This window comes from Notamacropus eugenii, chromosome 2 (genome assembly GCF_028372415.1).
Source record: "Notamacropus eugenii isolate mMacEug1 chromosome 2, mMacEug1.pri_v2, whole genome shotgun sequence".
In the NCBI taxonomy this organism is placed as follows: Eukaryota; Metazoa; Chordata; class Mammalia; order Diprotodontia; family Macropodidae; genus Notamacropus; species Notamacropus eugenii.
This window is the reverse complement of record NC_092873.1, coordinates 73630487-73636819: the sequence shown is the minus strand read 5'-3', so window position 1 is coordinate 73636819 and position 6333 is coordinate 73630487. Positions and strand designations below refer to the sequence as shown.

Here is a 6333-nt window from a genome sequence, read left to right as displayed (position 1 = left end):
GGATCACACCACTTTGGGGGCATTGATATCTTACAGATCCCCGGTCTGAGCTGTCCCAAGATTCAGTAATTATTAAACACTAAATGTCTAAGGAAACAACATAAGAGTCCTAGAAGACAGAAGCTCAGCCTAGATATTCTTCTCAGAAATTCACAGAGCCAAGCCTTAACATCAAGTAGTAAATTGGAAAAATGAACAAACAAAAAAAAAATAGTTTCACCTTAAAGAGTTATTATGGTGACAAGCTCAAATACAAATCTATAAGACGATAATGACACCAAAGCCTCAAAGAAATAAGCTACTTGGGCACAAGTCCAGAGTTAAACAAGAGGTTTTTTTTAGAAGAGCTAAAAAATGATTGTTTTATCAAACTGAATTAGAGTGTTAGAGGAGAAAAGGTAAAAAAAAAAAAAAAGAAGAAAGGAAATTATAGCCATGGAAGCAACATATAGAAAAAGAATTCCCTGCTTGAAACAGGAGGTATAAAACCTTACCCAAGAGAACAACTCCCTCAATAGTAGAAATGATTAAATTGAAGCTAATGATTCCCTGAGACATCAAGAAATATTTAAAATATTAAAATTAAAATATTAAAAGCCAAAAGTTTGGGGAAAACAAGAAGAAAAAGTGAAGTATCTCATATCTAATACAACTGACCTAGAAAACATTAAGGAGAGATGATTTAACATCAATAGAACACCTAAAAGCCATGGCCAAAAACAAGAGCTCAGACATGTTATTTCAAGAAACCTTAAAAGAAAACTGCCTAAACCTCTTAGAATCAAAAGGTAAAGTAGAAATATGAAGAATCCACCTTTCGAAAGAAGCCCAAAAATTATAGCAAGAACACTATAGCCAAAATCCAGGCTCTTGAGTGAAAGAAAAACTACTGAGGTCCCCTCTTTTCTGCAGCCTCGCGAGCGGCTTCCCGGCATGAACGAGCGCCCACGTTGGCTGCGTCTCCTCCTCCCTCTCCTGTCCCTCGCCGCCGTCGCCATGCCCGGAGGTCTGCTGCTCGGAGATGAGGCCCCCAACTTCGAGATGGACACCATGGTCGGCCGCATCCGTTTCCATGACTTCCTCGGAGACTCATGGGGCATTCTCTTCTCTCATCCTCGAGATTTTACTCCAGTGTATACAACAGAGCTGGGCCGTGCTGCGAAGCTGGCCCTAGAATTTGCAAAGCGGAATGTTAAGATGATTGCCCTTTCTATTGACTCTGTCCAAGACCATCTGTCCTGGCGTAAGGATATCAATGCATACGATGGAGACGAACCCACAGAGAAGCTGCCTTTCCCTATCATTGATGATCACAAACGGACCTTGCCATCAAGTTGGGCATGTTAGACCCAGATGAACGAGACCGGCAGGGCATGCCTCTGACAGCTCTTGTGGTATTTATCTTTGGCCCTGATAAGAAGTTGAAGCTGTCTATCCTCTACCCAGCAACTACTGGCAGGAACTTTGATGAGATCCTCAGAGTGGTCGATTCCCTTCAGTTGACAGCTTACAAGAAGGTTGCTACTCCTGTTGACTGGAAATGTGGGGATAGTGTTATGGTTTGTTCCAACTATGCCTGAAGAGGAAGCTAAAAAATTGTTTCCAAAAGGCATCTTCACCAAAGAGTTCCCTTCAGGCAAGAAACACTTACGCTACACCCCTCAGCCTTAGGTTACTCCAGCAAGACCATGCTGGGATCTGGCTGGGCCTCCCTTGAAGGTCTCTATGAAAAAGGATACCAGCCTGCCAATCATGTCTTCCTACAGTAATTGATTTAAACCTCTTGGGGTGATGGAAGTCAGGAGTCTTTGGGTTACTCTACTAATGGCCTGTTAAATGAAAATGGCACTAAAAGTCACGCATGATTCCTCTCCTTGTGCCTTTACCACCATTTCACTTGGGTCATTGAACTCTCTTGTCTCTCTGCTGGCTATCTTTGGGGTGGCACTGTTTGGGATTTTAAATCTTTGTGAGATCTGTTGCAGTCTCCATCATCAGCCAACTAGTAGGAAAGGGAGCATTGCAGGAATAGGATAAATCATCTCTTTTTCTAATTATCCATTTGAGGGAGGAGACAGTTTAACATGTCTAGTTTTGAGCTTCACCTCCATTAGTTTGTGACCAACAACTTGTAATAATTTGGATGTTTCAGATAGGGTTGGGTTTTTCTCTCAAATGCTGAGCGTTCTGACCACAGTTACGAAAGATTTGGAGATTCTTCTCTTTCTAGCAGATAAAGGGAAGCAGAAGACAACCTTAAAATATTTTGTTAGATTGGGCAGAAGAGCTTTCTAGTTATGTTACGAGTATGTGGTTGAGACTACAGAGAAGCTGCACAATGCCTGCTAGACTTGTACGGAATGGTGGAGGGTTATAATTATGGGTGCCTTTTTTAAACAAGTCATGTGTCTAGACTTGGAAGATTGCTCTTAAATGTTCATAATAAGATGAAAGCTTGTACGCTTGAGGGAAAGGAAGGGATAAAGATACTATTTCTTTACTATAAAACATTATCTCTGCAGTGGATTGTTTTCGGATATTTTGCCTTTAGGGGAGCCACAAATAAAAGCTTTTTGAAACTAAAAAGAAAAAGAAAAAGAAAGAAAAACTACTACAAGCATCCAGAAAGAAAGAATTCACAAAGTAGTAAACTAAGGTCTGGATCACACTAAAATAATAGTCACCACCTTAAAGCAGTAGAGATTTTGGAATATGATATTACAGAAGGGCAAAAGATCTAGACTTACAGTCAAGAATAACCTACCCAGAAAAACTGAATATGATCCTGTAGGGGGGAAGACAGACCTTTAATGAAACTTAGACTTCTAAAGTACATGATTTGAAAAAAAAAAAAGTTGAGTAGAAAATTTTACAAATCTAAATCAGGTGAAACACAGAAAAGTAAATGTAAACATGTTTACGTAACATAAAAGATTAAGCAAAATTATATACTGTTTGCATTCTGAATTGTCATCATTGTCAAAGGAGCATAATTAGACAAAGGACCTGGGATTGATTCTGTTGTAGTTTGAGGATCTTAAAAGAAGAATGGAAAGGGACAAGAAGAAAAATAGAAGGTAGGATGGGAGGGAAAGGGAGAGAAAGAGGGTAGGATGGGAGGGAAAGAATGGGAAGACCATCTCACATAAATCAAATGCACAAATAGAAGTCTATACAACAAAGAAGAGGAATCAGGAGAAGTAAGCAGCACTTGAGTTTCACTCTCATCTGAACTGGTCAAAGGAGGGAAGACTTCATAGAGACACACACAGTTGGACACAGAAATATATTTCATTCAACTGAAAAACAGGAAGGAAAGAAGTTAAGTGAAAGGGAGGAATAAATGCAAGGGCAGATAAGGGACTGATCAGAAGCAAAAGAAACTCTAAATGAGAAAGTAGAAAACAAAGAGAAGGAAAAGTACTAGAGAATAGGATAAAGGAAAATACATAATTAACAATCATAATTTTGAATGTGAATGGGATGAACTCATCCATAAAACAGAAGAGGATTGCAAAATAATTAGAAGCAAGAATCCAACAATATATTGTTTACAAGAAATAAACTTGAAATAGAAAAGGTTAAAATAAGATAAAGAGTTAAAACAAAGGACTGAAACAAAAATTATTATGCTTCAGTTAATCTAAAAAAAATGCAGAGGTAGCAATCATGATCTCAGAAAATCAACAGCAAAAATAGACCTAAATCAAAGTGATAAACAGAGAAACTATATTTTGCTGAAAGGTAACATAGATACTGAGGTAATGCCAATATTAAACATAAACACACTAAGTAACATAGCATCTAAATTCTTAAGGGAAATGTTAAACAAGTTACAAGAAAAAATAGTAAAATTACAACTGTAGAAATCCTCAATTTACTCACTCAGATCTAGAAAAATCTAACCAAAACAAAAGGAAAAAGGAATGAAGAACCTGAATAGAATTTTAGAAAAGGTTGATGTTTTCAGATATTTGACAAATATTGAATGGGTAATGGAAAGGAATATACCTATTCTTCAACTGTACATAGCAACTTCACAAAAATCAGCCATATACTAGGGCATAACTACCTTGTAAACAAGTGCAGAAAAGCACTTGTGCATCTTTTACCAACTTGAATAAAATTATATCCAATTAAGGGTCTTTGAAGAAATTTTTTTTTAGTTAGTTTTCAATTTTCAACAATCACTTCCACAAGTTTCAAATTTTTCTGCTCCTCCCTGAGAAAGCATGCAATCTTATATGGGTTCTACACATACATTCTTATTAATCATATTTTCATATTAGTCATATTGCATACAAGAATTAAAATGAATGGGAGAAACCATGAGAAAATCAAACCAAAACGCAGCTCAACACAAGGGAAAAAAGTCTACTTCATTCTGTGTTGTGGTTCCATAGTTCTTTCTCTGGATGTGGATGACATTTTGCATCAAGAGTCTTTGGAGGATGTTTTAGATTCTTGCATTGCTGTGAAGGGCTTAGTCTATCAGAAATAGTTTGAGAAAAAAATTTTAAATTATTTGAGTCTCAATAACTTAATCCTAAAGAGTGTCTGGGTTAACAAACAAATCATAGAAACAATAACTTTTTAAAAGCAATGACAATGAGACAACATACCAAAATTTGAAGGATGAAGACAAAATAGTCCTCAGGGAGACAATTATATCACTAAACACCTTCTTCAATAAAAAGATGAAAGCACAGATCAACAAATTGGATATGAATCTAAAAAATAACTAGAAAACTGGCAAATTTAAGATGCCTGGTTAAACATCAGAAAGTCTGAAAATCAAAAAAGAAATTAAATAAATTGAAAGCAAAAAGACAAACATTGAATTAGCATATAAACTAAGGAGCTGTTTTTATGGAGAGAAAACAAAACTGGTAAACCATTATCTAACTTGATTTTAAAAAATAAAGAAAATAACTGAATGACCAGTATGAAAAATGAAAAAAAGTGAATTCACAATCAGTGATGAAAATTAAGTAACGAGGTGTAGAATGTCATATGTGTTGTCACATGTGGTCATTGTTTTGGTTTAGCTTAACTGTTTTTTTTTGTTTCAAGGTAAATTTAAAAATTATTGTGATATAAAAACAGAAGCATTATATTATTTTGTTTTTTAAAAGAAAATTAACTGACCTATGGAAGGTTCATAATTATTTTAAAAGCAATTATTTATTTATTAGATATTTAATAAATAAGTTTATTAAATAAATATTAAATTTTATTAGATAAATATTAAATATAATAAATTAAATAAAATTTATCTATTTATTTAAAAATGTAAAGTTTATTTATTAAATATTTATTTATTAAAAGGGACTATTAATTTATTACATAAATACTTTAAAAATATTCATTCTATATTCTGAGCCTCTTAGCTAAAAATCCCCAACAGATTCTCAGAGTAAGGTTTATTAACTAAGGCAGTCACTCTCAAAGTATAGCCTGGGGAGTCATAGGGGTTCCACAAAGTCAAAATTGTTTTCATAATAATACTAAGATACGTTTCATTTCTAATATGGTAAATATTAATAGACATAGCTGAAATATATGATAACTCTTTGGAGGGGTCTTAAATAATTTTTAAGAGTGTAATCACTCAAAATGTTGAGAACTGATACAAAACTGTTTAGAACTTACAAGTTAGTGAGATAGACCATGTACATAAAAAGATATATACAAAGTAGCGCAAGCATATATGGGGAGTGTGGGGGTGCTTGAACATTAATTTCATCTGTGTGGGGAGCTCTTCATGCAGAAATTACCTTCATTGATTCAAGTCAGTGCCTTTAGAATTCCACTTAAAAAGGAAAACTACAAAGTAAAGAATACAAAAGGAAAGGGGCAAGTCAACTAGAGTTCAAATTTTCTCGAAAGCTTTTCTATAATTTTTTCAGTTTCTTGGGTCTCTAAGAGGTTAAGTGTTTTGGCCATTATCACATAGCCAGGACTTGTCACATCTCTGAGATCATCCACTATGCCAAGCTGCCATTTAGCAGTGACAAATGGATAATACGAGTAGCAAAAGCTTCAGAATTTTAGGGAAAGGAGAAAGGGCCATCACTTAGTCACTACTTATATATAAAGATAGACAAGAGTCTGTCTGTGATTGTAATAAATCAAATTCTTAGTACTATGATTAGAAATGGCTAATGCATTTAGTATAGTTATTTTTTCATTATAACTAGACGAATAATTGGAAGATTAATTACTTCTATTTTATAGAAAGACACTGAGGTCCAAAAAGGCTTAATAAACCATTTAAAGTCATGTAGAAAATCAGGATAGAGCAAGAATTAAAAACATAAATATCTAGACTCC

General features: G+C 34.7%; 1 pseudogene; it reads left to right on the top strand.

Moving 5' to 3' along the window:
- Nucleotides 1-923: 923 nt before the first annotated feature.
- LOC140523526 (peroxiredoxin-6 pseudogene) lies at nt 924-1671 on the top strand (annotated as a pseudogene).
- The last annotated feature ends 4662 nt before the right edge of the window (nt 1672-6333 follow it).